The 15,909-nt window shown below is 43.9% G+C and overlaps 1 long non-coding RNA gene and 1 pseudogene across 1 annotated transcript in view; both read right to left on the minus strand.

Annotated features, from left to right (window-relative positions):
• LOC147572254 (uncharacterized) overlaps positions 1-15,909 on the minus strand; it is a 171,499-nt gene that overhangs the window by 105,777 nt on the left and 49,813 nt on the right. The gene's annotated exons all lie outside the window — the stretch shown is intronic.
• LOC112851651 (olfactory receptor 10J3-like) lies at positions 5,077-6,918 on the minus strand (annotated as a pseudogene).

The following is a 15,909-nucleotide window of genomic DNA, read 5'->3' on the forward strand; positions in this document are numbered from 1 at the left end:
AGCAAATAGAGAAGACAATACAGATACATTTTGTTTGCAACTCTCTCCTCCTCCCGACTTAAAACACAGCAGCATAAAGCACTCATTACGAAAACGTGTACAACGATGTACAAAAAAGCAATATGTATAACAAGGACACGGGGCGCCTGGGTGGCGCAGTCGGTTAAGCGTCCGACTTCAGCCAGGTCATGATCTCGCGGTCCGTGAGTTCGAGCCCCGCGTCGGGCTCTGGGCTGATGGCTCAGAGCCTGGAGCCTGTTTCCGATTCTGTGTCTCCCTCTCTCTCTGCCCCTCCCCCGTTCATGCTCTGTCTCTCTCTGTCCCAAAAATAAATAAAAAAAAAAAAAAGTTGAAAAAAAAGAAATCAACTCAAAAAAAATCCGGGAAAGAAAAACCATGGTACCCTAGAAAATACCTATCTAACAGAAAAGAAGGCAGGGATAGAGGGCCAGAGGAAGGAAAAACACATGGCAGGCAGAAAACTAACAGTAAGTGGGAGATGTAGCTCCTCCTTGATCAGGAAGTACAAAAAAAATAGAAATAAATTAGATAATCCAATCAGGAGGCTGAGATTGGCAGAATGGAGTAGGAAATTTTAAGCCAACTATACAAAGTCTGCAAAAGACAGGCCATAGATTCAAAGACACAAATAAGGTGAAATTAAAAAGATGGAATGAGATATGCCTGGCAAGCAGCAACCCAAAACTATCTGGAATGGCTATATTAATATCAGACAAAATTAACTGGAAGACCAAAACTGCTGTAAGACAAAAGTGATAAAAGTTCAATGCATCAGGAAGAGATGACAATTATCAACTGTACATTCACCTACCAGAACCCCAAAACACGTGAAGCAAAAACTGACAGATTTGAAGGAAAAGATAGGTAATTCCATGGTAATAGTTGGAGCCTTTAATACTCTGTATTCAATAATGGGTAAAACAACCATGCATAAGACCAACACGGCAGTAGACAAAAACAACACTATGAAACAGCTACAGCAGACATCCATAGAACATTCCACCCAAACTATCAACATATATACATCCTCATCCAGTCCACAAGGAACATTCTTCAGGATAGACCGTACGTGAGACCATTAATAAGCCTCCATAAATTTAAGGGTATTGAAATCAAACAAAGTATGTTCCCTGACAGCAGTGGAATTAGAAATCACCAACAGAAGGAAATTTGGGAAATTCACACCTATGTGGATATTAACACGCTTCTAAATAATTACCAATGTGTCAAAAAATAAAAAAGAAAGCACTTTAAGATGAGTAAAAATGAAAACACATCCCCAAACTTATGGAATACGGCAAAAGCAGTGCTTAGAGAGAAATTTAAAGAAGTACATGTGTGTATTAAAAAAGAAGTTCTCAAGTCATTAATCCAAGAATCACCTTACAATCCTAGAAAAAGAAGAGGACACTACATCCAAAGCAAACAGATGGGGGAAAAATGAAAAGATTGGAGGGGAAATAAAAAATACAGGTAACAGAATTTAAAAAATTAACAAAACCCAAAGTTGACTGTTTAAAATGATCAACAAAGTTGATAAACCTTTAGTTACACAGACCAAGAGAAAAAGATGATGCAAGATGCTAAAATCAAGAATTAAAGAGAAGAGATCACCAGTGACCTTACAGAAATAAAAATCATAGAGGAAGGCTATGAACTGTGTGCCAACAAGTTAGGTGACCCAGATGGAATGGACAACTTCCCAGAAAGTTGCAAAATTGACTTAAGAGGGAATAGAAAATCTGAATAGACTTACAAGAAGCAGAGATTGCATCAGTAACAAACAAAGAGTAGCCCAGAACCACCATTAGCTTCGCTGATGAAATCTATAAAACATTAAAGAATTAATACCAATCCTTTACATACTCTTCCACAGCATAAAAGACGAGGAAATGATTTCCAACTCATTCTATGAGGCCAGTACGACCTTGATACCAAAACCAGACAATGGCATCACGAGAAAACAAGAGGAAAAGCCACAGACCTATATTCCTGATGAATATAGATACAAACATCCTCTACAAAATGGGATCCAGCAACAATGCCGTCTTGAGGCATATATCCAAAAGAAATGAAAAAGTGTCCACACAAAAACTTATAGGCTGATGTGCCCAGCAGCATTATATTTGTAAGAGTTACGAAGTAGAAACAGCCCAAATTCCTATCAACTGGTGAATGGATACATAAATATGGCATGTCGATATATTAGAATACTATTCGGCCATAAAAAGGAATGAAATATTGATCACATGCTACATACATGGATGGAGCTTAATCACATTGTGCTAAATGGAAGAAGGTAATCACAATTGTGTGATCCCGTTCATCTGAGATGTGCAGAATAGGCAATTTCATAGATAGAAAGGCAATCCGTGTTGGTGAGTGGCTGGGGCGAGGGGAGAAATGAAAAAGTGGCTGCTAATGGCCACAGGGGGTGTTTGGCAGTGATGAAAATGTTCTGAAATTAGGTAGTGCTGACAGGCGCACAACTCTGATTTTAGTAAAAGCCGGTGAATTGCATATTTTAAAAGGGTGAATTTTACATTCTGAATTCCATCCCAATAAAGCTGTTGTGTATTTTTGTTGTTTTTGTAAGGTGCTCAGACAATTTTGTTATTACAGTAAGTGGATATTTTTCCATGAGATCCTTCTGGAGAATATTATGTCCCGTTGCTGGAGAACATAAAGGAAGCACTGTGTAAATGGGGCCACCTTCATTGATGGGAAGATTCAAGGATGCAAAGATGTCAATTCTTCCCAGATCAATCTACAAATTCAATGCGATCCCAATAAAACTCCCAGTAAGATGCTGCATGCATACTGACAAACTAATTCTAAAATTAGTCCAGAAGTAGAAGCTCATTCCTTTATTCAACAAATATTTATTGAGTGCTTACACTATGTCACTTTTATTAAAGCTGCTGGGGTGCAGCCAGCAAAATGATAAACAACCTCACTGCTTTCATGGGGCTTATGTTTAGGAAATGTGCAAAAATAGACGAGGCTCTTTCAGAAAAAAAATGACAATGGGGTTTTTTTTACTTGATCTAGCAGATATCAACATACCTCATAAATCTATACTAATTAAAACAGCATAAAATTGGCACAAAATAGCCAAAATAGATCCATACAACAGAACAGAATCCCAAAACGGATGCGTATGCATATACCAATTTGGCCCATGACAGAGAAGGGCCCACGGTTGAATAGACATGAAACGTGCAAACATGAAACTCTCTTTCATTAGATTTTTTTTTTTTTCAAACCGCACTTCCTGGCTCTGAACTCCAGTGTGCTTAGAGCCAACTACTACAAAAATATCCATCCAGGGTCTCTTCCAGTTGGATGCTGGCAGTCCAAAGGACCGGTCTGAAGCTTCAGCTGGTGCTAGGAAGCATCAAAGACTCTGGTTTGCTGGGTGGGGTCAGGAGTGAGGGAAATCAACAGGCAAACAAGTTTTGGAAAGCCAGCCTTTCACCCACAACTGAGCACTGAGGGGTAATGAGCCTCCTGACCCCAACTCTCCATTTCTTTTCTCCACTCTCCTGCGCAGGCGTGCTCCCCGATGCCCCTTCCGAGGGACCAAAGGAATGCTCGAAGAGAGGAGGGGCCGGGACGGCCTCCTCAGGTCCTTTGCTAACTGCCCCCAAGGAGTGATGCTTCCTCCCCCCGCCACGCCCACTTCTGGCTCTGACCTTGATTCTAAAATCTGCGTGGTCGGTGGAGGCAGATGCGGGTGTGCTTCCAGAGGCTCTGTCCAGTCAAAACCATTCTCATGTCGAAGCGGACTTTCTTCACCTTTTTCGCTCATTCTCTTCCGAGAGAAGTTTTTCAGAGGCTACGCGATATGCGATAGGGCGTCAGGTCACGTGCGGGAGAACCGGGTCTCTTGGATGAAACCAGACACTGGACACATTAGCAAAAACGTACACGGGCGTCACTCTTTTTGTCCGGTTGTAGTTATTTTTGGTAACAACGTGACTTGTGCTGTCATTGGGATTGTTATTTTTAAGTGAATAAAACATACTTTGGAAATCTTTTGGTTTTAATTTCTACTGCGGTCAGGTGGTACCAGCAAAGACTCTTGGGTCCTCCTTCATTTTTACGAAGAGTTTAAAGGGGTCCCCTGGTCACAAAGTATGGGATGGCCCCAGCCTTCTTACAGCCAGCTTCACAGCATCAACGGGTCATACAGCCCTCAATAACCACCACTTGGGTAAATGAGCGAAGAAATGAATCGATATGCCAGCTTTTGAAGGACACAGGACATACCATGTTGAACACGGTGCCTATTGCACACGAAACACTTAACGCATCCGTGTCGTCTTCTCTGACACCGAACTAGAGGCACAGGGCTGGAAACTGGGAGTTTAACATCATAGCTCCTGTATCTGTAGGAAGATGTCCGAGATGCTGGCAGGGTAACCGTGGCCTCCACCCCCCCCCCCCCCCCCACGTAAACTCCTGTCTCCAGCTGTTGGCAGAACTGGGGACAGATCTGGTCCTCAGGACCCACAGAGGCTGGCTCAGTCTAGGAGCCCCCGTGCTGGTACCACACTTACAGTAACTCCAGAACTTGTACATCTTACACATCCTCTCGATAAGACCCGAGTTAGAGATGGGAGAGGGACTCCAGTCGATAAGGGCGGGCTGGGAAATGAGGCTTTCAGACAACCCAGGACTGAACAAAGATTGTGGGCAAGGACACTGGCACCTATTTGTTTCCAGGCTCCTCGTCTATCCCTCGATCAGCCCTGCGGCGTGGGATTCTGCAGGTGTCCAGTGTGACACTAAGGGGGTCCATCCACAGCTTAGACATCTGGATTCGGGATAATTCCCAGGAGAGGGCAGTAAAACCGTGATGGCCATTTCTGACAGAAGCATCCAGAGGAGAGGATGCTTTTTTCCTCAAGGGCACAAAGCCTCCTGCAGACCAGCCACAGCCCTGCCCACGCTATTCCCTGAAGGTCCTAATTTTGCCCATGAAGTTCCCACATCTTGTAAACGGATTCACTAAAAGGAATTTTAGTTTCTTTATTTACGGCACAGGATCGTTGCTGACCTGCCTACCTTCCAGATCACATAAAAGCCTGCAGGTGGAAATTCCTTATAAATCGTGAGGTGTGTACAAAGGCAAACAATTTTATCATTGGTGTGATACTAAGTCCCGGTGTTGACACGCCACGGCCGTGGGAGAGGCAGGAACAGCACCCAGGAGGAACAGCATCCAGCAGGGCTCAGCACGGGCTCCCTGGGGTGGGGGGCAAAAGAGACCAGCTGGAGAGAAAGAGAAGTGCACTTGCACCAAAGTCTGGCAACAAATGAAAACGTGAGAGGAAAGTGTATAAGGCGCAGCTAGATTGACCAACCCCATCTCTCCTGGAGGTCCCCTGGCCTCAAAGCAGAACAAAATTTTTGGAGCTTTTTCCAAGGTGTCCAACACGAATCTTCCTTTTTTGTGTGTTATTTGGCAGATGTAAGAACTGGCCAGAATCCCAGGGCCTGTTACCTGCGTTCATGGGAATATGACTGAAGTGTGACAGGAGATGTCTCCGGAGAGGACACTGCAGGGGCAGGCCCCATTGGAGGCTCCGTGGAGCTGTGGAGAATCACGATGTCCCTGCGAGTCAACACTCAGAGGAACAAGTACGTGGAGAGAAACTATCACAGTCTCGATGCACTGAGAGTTGAGCAGTGTTTTTGCCATGGCTCTGCACCGGCACCTTTGACCTCCCTGTTCCCCAGGCTGTACACGACAGGGCTCAGCAGGGGAGTGAGGACGGTGTAGGTCACAGAGATGAGTCTGTCCTGCCCCCACGGAACTCTGGGACTTGGGCTTGAGGTAGATGACGGAGGCACAGCCATAGTGGACGATGACCACCGTGAGGTGGGAAGTGCAGGTGGCAAAGGCCTTCTTCCGGCCCCGGGAGGAGGGGATCTTGAGGCTGGTGGAGACGATGAGGACATAGGAGAAGAAGATCGGGCCCGTGGGCAGAATCAGGACACAGACGCTGACGACAAAGTTGATGATCTCGCTGACAGGGGTGTCCACACAGGCCAGCTTCAGCAGGGGCCTGACGTCACAGAAGAAGTGAAAGATGACAAGGGCGTCACAGAAGGGCAGGCCAAACACAGATGTTACCTGGACAAGGCCATGCCCAGGCCAATTCTTAGAGACGCAGACGTCCACTGGCACAAGCCTCTTCCCTAGGACGGCTGTGGTGGTGAATTTTGTGCGTCAGCTTGACTGGGCTAAGAGATGTCCAGACAGCTTGTAAAACATTAATTCTGGGCACGCCTGCGAAGGTGTCTTTAGAATATATTAGCATTTGAATCAGCAGACCGAGTGGGGAAGATCACCCTTACCCAACGTAGGCAGGGATCATCCCATCTGCTGGGGGCCTGAATAGAGCAAATGGCAGAGGAGGGCAAATTCTCTGTCGGCGGATGAGCTGAGACATCCGTCTTCTCCTGCCCTCACGCATCAGTGCTCCTGGTCTCGCACTTTCAGACTCAGACTGGGATTTACACCATCAGCTTTCCCGGTTCTACACAGCTTGCAGATGTGAGGTCGCGGGACTCCTTGGCCTCCTTGAGCACATGAGGCAAATTCCTATAGTAAATCTCCTACACGTATCAATAAAACCTATTGGGTTCTGTTTTTCTGGAGAACTTCGATGAATACGAGGACTGGCTACCACAGGGGTTGCAGATGGCCACACAGTGATCAGGCTGCGTGGCCAGGAGCAGGAAAAGCATTGTGGGCCGCACAAGTGAGGCAGGAGACGAGTGGGCATGACCGTCTTGAATGGCAATGGGCTGGTGAGGACTCAGGAGGCCAGATAGGATGCAAGGAATGATGGCCACAGCGTAGCTGTTCTCCGAGATGGAGAGCATGCTTGGGAAGATGTATATGTCCCACATGGAGACAGTCAGCTGATTGCTGATGAAGGGAATATGGAGGTGATGGTCCAGAAAAATAATAGTCACGATGAGGACATTGTTGGAGAGAGTCACAGCAGGTACAGAATTAGAAGGACCAAGAGAAAAGGAGCCCAAGCCTGTGTAACCGCCCAAAGCTGGAGGAATCTGTGAGGAGGAGCTTGGCTGCAGCAAGAGTTCAGCCTTGGCACTGAGAAGGGTCCGGATCCAAATGAACTGGCCAAAGGGAAGGGAGGGTGAGATTCTCGCTGCACGACAGGTTGCACTGTGCTCCGAGCTGCAGGCGAGAGTGCTGCCCCGGCCTCGGGTGCCAGCAGTATTCTTCCCCCGGCTAGGAACTCCGCACTCTTGAGAATAAATCAACAAGTCTCTCGTGATGTGCTTGATTTAGGGCAAGGATGACAGGGAGGAGAAGTCTCAACACAAACGAACGGCAGAATCATGAGAACAACTACCCAACTTGACCACGAAAGAGGTGGGTCCAGGTCAAAGACATGGCGGGTGTTGAGTGAGCGTGGCACTTGAGTTCCCTCTGTGCTGAGATCGGTCCAGTCCTCTCTGCCAACATGCATTGCCAGCACAAAGTGCCCTGGGAATCTCCCAGAACAGGTGTTCTTACCAAGTACTGAGTCCTGTGTTTTCCTTTCCTTAGCCCTGCTCCTTCGTGTACACGAGACCACTAGTACAAGGCCAGGCGGTGGGAGGGCCATTCAGGCTATAACACTCATCACGTTTCCAGAAATGGAGGCCAACGCTCTTTTGAACTAAGTTCTGTCACATTTCTTTCTTCCTGTATACTGTGTCCTCTCTAGAGAAAAAAGCAGTACCCGGTGTTAATAAATGATGTTGGCTTTTTCCAAATCTCTTTGTGATGTGACATTTCCCAATGAAAAGAAAGATATAAATAGAGGTGAGTTCTTTTTCAAGGATTTTTTTCTACCCCTAAACCTGTACTTCATAACAATGGTTAATAATGCCATCACTGTGCCTGTAATTTTCGGCGACTATCACTTCCATGCCCCTCCTGTGTTTCTTAATGTCCTTTTCTTTTTTCTTTTTTTGTACTGCTTGGACAGGATCTCACTTTGGCTCTCAAGTATTGTGGAAGCAAGAATCAGCCCATCTCCCTGGAGAAGCATGGGATATGGCTCATCGTTTTTGCTTTTCTGTCACCAACCCATGGCAGTAATGGGGTAATACCTTGAATATGGGCAACCCGCTCTTACTTAATTCCAGAAATAGAAGATCTGTGTCCTGCTGGCACCCTCAGTGTATACCACAGGATTGCTAGGTATACACAGGATCCCGTGTATACCACAGGATCACTAGGTTCACGTCAGGGGCGGAAGTAAAAAAAAAAAAATCTTGCCTATAGAGTAACAAAGATTACACCGGCCTTCTCCTCAGCACTCATGCCAGCAAGAAGACAGCAGAGTGAAATATTTAGTGTTGACAGAAAACAATGGCCATGCTAGAATTCTGTACCCTGCAACATCATCCTTCAAAAATGAAACAGAAATAAAGACTTTCTCAGGCAAAAACTGGGGGATTTTGTTGCCAGCAGACCTGTCTTCTGAAAACTGTTACAATAAATTTTGTAGAAAAAAGGAAAATAATATAAAGTCAGAAAGCACCAGGCCCAAATGGGTTCACTGATAAATTCCACCAAATATTTAAGGAAGAAATTATACCAATTCTTCACAGTTTCTGTTAGAGAATAGACAGTATGGTATTGGCACAAAGACAGACACTTATATCAGCGGAACAGAATAGAGAACCCACAAATGGACCCACAAATATATGGCCAACTAATTTTTGACAAAGCAGGAAAGAATATCCAATGGAATAAAGACAGTTTCTTCAGCAAATGGTGCTGGGAAAACTGCACAGCGACATGCAGAATGAACCTGGACCTCTTTCTTACACCACACACAAAAATAAACTCAAAACGGATGAAAGACCTAAATGTAAGACAGGAAGCCATCAAAATACTAGAGGAGAAAGCAAGCAAAAACCTCTTTGATCTTGGCCACAGCAACTTCTTACTTAACACGTCTCCGGAGGCAAGAGAAACAAAAGCAAAAATGAACTATTGGGACCTCATCAAGATAAAAAGCTTCTGCACAGTGAAGGAAACAATCAGCAAAACTTAAAGGCGACCGACGGAATGGGAGAATATATTTGCAAATGACATATCAGATAAAGGGTTAGTATCCAAAATCTGTAAAGAACTGATCAAACTCAACACCCAAAAAACAAATAATCCAGTGAAAAAAATGGGCAAAAGACATGAATAGACACTTTTCAAAAGAAGACATCCAGATGGTTGGCAGACAGATGAAAACATGCTCAACATCACTCATCATCAGGGAAACACAGATCAAAACCACAATGAGATACCACCTCACACCAGTCAGAATGGCTAAAATTAACTACCCAGGCAACAACAGATGTTGGTGAGGATGCAGAGAAAGGGGAACTCTTACACTTATGGTGGAAATGCAAACTTGTGCCACCACTCTAGAAAACACTGTGGGGGGTTCCTCAAAAATTAAAAATAGAACCTATACCCAGAAATTGCACTACTGGGTATTTATCCAAAGGATACAGGTGTGCTGTTACCAAAGGGACACATGCACCCCAATGTTTATAGCAGTGCTATCAACAATAGCCCAAAGTATGGAAAGAGCCCAAATGCCCATCGACAGGTGAATGGATAAAGAAGATGTGGTGTGTGTGTGTGTGTGTGTGTGTGTGTATACTGTACCCTACACACACACACACACACACACACACACACACACACACACACACACACACACAAATGGAGTATTATTCGGCAATCAAAAAGAATGACACCTTGCCATTTGCAGCTACGTGGATGGAACTAGAGGGTATCATGCTAAGCGAAACAAGTCAGTCAGAGAAAGATAAATATCATATGAATTCACTCATATGAGGAATTTAAGATACAAAACAGATGAACACAGGGGAAGGGAAGCACAAATAATACAAAAACGAGGAGGGGGACAAAACATAAGAGACTCTCAAATACGGAGAACAAACTGAGGGTTGCTGGAAGGGTTGTGGGTGGGGGGATGGGCTAAATGGGTAAAAGGCATTAAGGAAGACACTTGCTGGCATGAGCACTGGGTGTTATATGTAGGGGATGAATCACTGGATTCTACTCTTGAAATTATTATCACACTATATGCTAACTAACTTGGATGTAAATTAAAACATAAAAAAATAATTTAAAAATATTAAAAAATAAAAAAATAAATTCTTATAGAAATAAAAAAAGAACTATTTGAGGAAAACTACAAGAACTCTGATAAATGAAAATAAAGAATAAATGTAGAGATATTCACAGATAGGAAGACTCCATATCATCACATCAGTTCTTCCCAACTGGATCTATGTATCCAATGCAATCCCAGTCAAAATCCCAGAAAGTTCTTTTGTGGATGTCAACAAACTTATTCGAAATTTATTTGGAGAGGCCAAAGATCCACAATACCTAAAGAGAACAAAATTGGAGAAGTGACACTACCCAGCTTCAAGACAGTATCGTGTTGGCAAAAGAATAGTCAAATGAGTGGAACAGAAGAGAAGGCCCAGAAGCGGACCCACATATAGTCAACTGATTGTTGGTGAAAGAACAAAGGCGATATGATAGCACAAAGTCAGTCTTTTCAACTGGTGCTGGAACTGAAAATCCACAGGCAAAAAAAATGAATCTCGACACAGACCTACCACCCTTGAAAAAATGAGCTCAAAATGGATCACAGAACTAAATGAAAATTGCAAAACTCTAAAATTAAAAGATTTTATTTCTTAAAAAAATTTAATTTAAAAAAAATTAAAGAGAAGAAAATTTCAGTGACTTTGGGTGTGGTGAGGACTGTTTAGACACAATACCAAGGGCACCATCCATGAGAGATAAAAACCTCTTCTCTGACACGGCAAGAGAAGGAAAAGACAAGCCACAAATTGGGAGAAAATATTTGCTGCTGACACGTCTGATATCTCCACAATATACACACAAGTTTCAAACTCAACCATGACAAAATCTGATTTTTTAAACGGGCCTAAGTGTGGGTTTCCTTGCATGGGATGAGTCATTTAGCTCTTGCTGATTTCATGATTTTTGTCTTTATCCTACAATAGTTTGTGATGTTTCTACATATGGCTGTCTTTGTGTTCACCTTTGCGGGGGGGGGGGGGGGGGGGCGGGTTGGGGGGTAGTTTCTTGGATGCATAGATGAATGTTTTCATCACCATCTCAAAGGGAAATTGGCTGCTGAACCCACAGTGGAAACTGAGGAAGGAAGATACAATCAAATGTCTTTTCTTTGGAAAGGCAGTGCATGTTGGCTTTCCAACTTTAGCTCTAGCTCTTCTCTGTGCCTTCTCTCCTAAATAGCACTCTTCCCAGAGGGGGTCCAAACCACTGGATTGATCGAGTGGTCAAGGTAGCTCTCCCCCCCCATCATGCTGACCCAACTGGTACAGCTGGAATCTGTCCTCCCTCCCAAAGAGAGTCTCAGTTTTTCTAGAAACGATGAGTTTAACAGAGGGGCACTAAGGTTTACTTGTGTCTTGCTTCCCAACTGTTCTAGAATTCATAACACTGAATCATATGCACCAACTTAAACAGTACGTGTCCTCTACCCCTCTCTGCCACAAATGACCCTGCTTCTTTCTAAGAAATTTAAAGTATTCTAGTTCTTTTTGCCTCTTCCTATCACAGACGCTCTTTCACTGCTGGGTGTTCCTTCTCTGCTTCTCCATACTGAAATGATAAAGGACTCATATCTAGCTTTTTTGCATACTTTCCTGACGTGCTTCTATTGAGTACCTAGTTTCTTCCATTCATCCCTCCTTCCAATTTTTTGTTGAATAGGTAATGCACAATGCTGTACAAAAACAGAACTAAGGCAGTTTCCATTTAACTATTAGTCTCCCTTAAAACTTCCTTTCTGTCCCTTCTGGAATGCTAACCCTCTGGGGGCGCCTGGGCAGCTCAGTCGCTTAAGCATCCAACTCTTGGTTTCAGCTCAGATCGTGATCTTACACTTCATGAGTTCGAGCCCCACATCAAGCTCCATGCTGACAGTGTGGAGCCTGCATGGCATTCTCTCTCTCCCCCTCTCTCTGCCCTTTCCCTGCTTGCTATGTCTCTCAAAAAATAAACGTAAAAAATTTTTTTAAAAAAGAATGCTAACTCTCTGAAAATAGCACTAAAATAATCTGTTGATAATCAAAGCTGAGTTTATTCCTATCTTGACAAGGAGATAGACTTCCTAGAGCACTTCCTAGAGCAGTAGTGTTATATCTGCTAGTGGGGACTGAAAAGTGAGGCTATTCATGATGTTTTGGGGCTATGGTGTATGACTGGTTTTCCAACTCAGGAGCTTAATTAGGACTGGGTGTCATGCTAAAATAGTTTAGGATGTGTGGACCCAACAAAGACTTTTGAGGTCAGGGTTTCAAGTGCCTTAGAGAATTAACAGTCATTTGGTGGTGTTTATTGAAGAGCTGAACAGTTTGATGGTCATTGACCTGAGGTTTTTTTTTGCGAAGGTTCCCAAGAAAAACAATAAAGTTATACACAACTTTTGTCTTCCTGGACAAAGATTTTTTTTTTTTTTTTGGAATAGCAATGCCATGCTGATGAAGACAGTAGAAGAATAAAGCTGTATTATTGAAGACAAATGAATAGCAAAGTCATGTTAATGTAATCAGTAAGCACGCTCCCTCCTTACCCCCACCCCCACCCCCACATTCTTTCCAGGAAATACATAGTATATAAAAATACAGATATGCCTTCAAATACAGGCTAATATACAAGCAAACGTTTGCTCATATATACATTAATACTATCCCCGCTATATCTAACGACATCTAGGACATCCTTTGACAGAGCACTCAAAGATTTACCTGAATTCCTTTTAACGGCAGCATAATTTTCCACTTTAGAGATGGGTCATTATTAACTCAGCTTAATGCTGGCAGATGTTATTTCCCCCCCAGCTATCGCCATTATAAACAATTCCATACTAGAAACCAGTGAACATGTCATTTCATACAGAACTGAGCACAAGGAAGTGAAATGCAAAGTCAAAAGCTATCTGCACACGGAACTTCGACCGAGTGCCACACATCCTTCTGCGACTCTTACCGAGCGATGCCTCACCAAGAAGGTGCCAAAATGCAATCTCCCGTCATTAGGTCTCAAAGAGGAACGAAGAGCATAGGGAGAGGCGACAGGACTCAGCGACGAAAGGCATGTGTCTGGAGCCACACTGCCCGGGATGGAATCCCACTTCCCTCTAGCCATGTCACCGCAAGGCAAGTCACCTCCGTCGCGGTTTCTCTCTGAAGTGGGTTTAAGGATAGCACCCTCTTCACAGAGTTGTGAGCATCAAAGTCGTTAAGATACGCAGAGTGTTCAGATGTGTGTCTGGCACCTAGCAAACTCTATCTAAGTAAACTAAGTACCTATAAGGTGTGATTATAGGAATCACCACCAGTAGAGACACGGAGCACCCAGTGCCTTCCAGGGATCTTAGGGCAGGAACCGGAAGCGGACGAACCGGAAGCTGACGAGAGAAGGCAATACTCACGGGAAGCTTGGGTGAACACAATCCATTCTGTAACTTCCTGGGTGTAGCCACGCATTCAACCCCCCTCTTTCCATGTTAGATTAGCAATAAAATTCACAACTGATCTTAAGGGGAAATGAATCTGAAAGAAAAGGTATTTATTTATTTGTTCAAACATTTCCTATTCCCCTACCATGTGATAGGATCTATCAATGGAATGCCTACTACCTACTAGCTTCTCAATAAACGTTTACTGAATGAAGAATGAATTAGAAAGAGTCTCTGATGTTAAGGAACTCGGAACATCATTAAGGGAGAAAGATAAATAAGAATGACCATACAGAACAATGGGTGCTATAATGGAAATTGGTACAGGATGCTACAGAAGCATCAGACAGGGCCAACTAATGCAGACTAAGGGTCACAATACACTAGAAAAGAGCTTGTCCAAGTTAGTAAGGGAAAGGTGACTCACGGATGCGTTGCAGAGGGCATCTGGTTAGACAGATCAACATTTACAAAGGTCTAGGAAATGTGGAGGTAAAGCTCCAGATCCAGAAGGTCCTACGACTGAATCCTACTTTCCGCCTCGGGCAAGGTCCACTCCTCTCTATAACACACTTTCCACATCTATACAGCGGGTAACATTAGTCCTTAACTCCAAATACAGCCAGGATCGAAGAGGTTAGTGTGTGAGCCATTACGCAAAATGGCTGACACATAGAAAGATCTCAAAAAATGTTGGCCATAATTATCATCACCATGAGGGATGATGGTGCCACGTTCGGGAAATAAAGAGTGGTTTGGAATGGGTCCAGGGTCCATTCGGTGGCCTGTGGTGGCTTTAAAGAGGCGGAGTCCTTGGGGGCCTATCGCAAGGAAGAGAAACCCAGCTAAGTCTTTGGGGCTGAACAGCGCCTTGGTGTGTGGGATTTTCCGAAACACAAAGGCTGAATTTGATGGAACCAAATGTGTCATTATGTACTTTCTACTATTGTGTGAGCTGAATGAGCCTGTATTAGTGCTGTTCACACCATTCCTAATATGCTGGCGTGAATCACATCCCTTCTCTGCCTCTGCCTTATCAGACTACCTGCACACGGGAGCCCTGGCCCCTCTCCCGAGGGCATTTCCCGGCTCTTACCTGGTGGCGTGGATGGGGGTCACCTGCCTGAAGGAAGGAGAACCAAGGGTGTGTGAACGGTCTTTTGTTGTCACTGCTCCCTGACGAAGCCCATTTTGTAAAATCTTTTAGGCCTGTATACTGGGAAATTGCCCACAGTGGCTGCAAACTCTGCTTTCTTTTAAATTAATAGCTCAGAGGACTTGATGCTTCAATCACGCTCTAGGCTCTCTTTTTAAATGTATTATTTTACAGTTTCTCGCTTCCTCTTCCTGTCAGCCGCAGAGAAATTCCTGCCACTTATTTCCATTGACTTCATATCTTCACATCTTTGAATATATACATTTCCATTAAGATAAATAACCATTTATCTTGACCTTTATTACCTACCTGTGATCCAAACATAATAAAGATCCTCTGTTATTTTAACGGCTCAAATACTAGAGAGAGAGCGAGCCTTCTCAAAGTTTGAAACTCAAAATATATTACTGTTTTTATTTACAGAGCAAATGGATCATCTAGCCTCTTAAGAATACATTCCCCATTCCCCACTGAGCGCCTGGGTGGCTCAGTGGGTTAAGTGCCTGACTTGGGCTCGAGTCGTGTTCTTGTACTCCGTGAGTTTGAGCCCCACGTCAGGCTCTGTGCGGACAGCTCAGAGCCTGGAGCCTGCTTTAGATTCTATGTTTCCCTCTCTCTCTGCCCCTCCCCTGCTTGCTCTCTTTCTCCCTCTCTCAGTAAATAAATATTAAAAAAAAAAGATATAGTCAAACATATCCAGTCACTTCTGTCTCCATCCACCTTTATCTAGCTTGCTGGAGCTTCTTTTTGTCTTAAGACCAGCGTTCTGCACTCCTCTTTCCTCCAGCTCCAGTCTGGCTGGGGTTGCTTTGTGGGACTGCTTTAGGGCTCTAATCCTGGAACTCTCCTTTACCAGCATTCCCCCCGACCCCCAGCTTTATTAAAGTATAATTAACAAAAAGAAACTGTACTATGTCTGAGGTGTACAATGCGATGATTTGATATATACATTGTGAAATGATTACCACAATCAAGCGAATTAACACATCCCTGACCGTGTGTGTGGCGAGAACACTGAACCTCTCTCCTAGCAGATTTCAGGTATATGACACAGTGCTACGGGCTGTGGTCACTATGCGGCAAGCTCTATCCATAGAACTTATTTATCTTGTTTCTTCTTGAATTTTTTTTCAA

This window comes from Puma concolor, chromosome E4 (genome assembly GCF_028749965.1).
Source record: "Puma concolor isolate L17-30 chromosome E4, mPumCon1.1.hap2, whole genome shotgun sequence".
Lineage (NCBI taxonomy): Eukaryota > Metazoa > Chordata > Mammalia > Carnivora > Felidae > Puma > Puma concolor.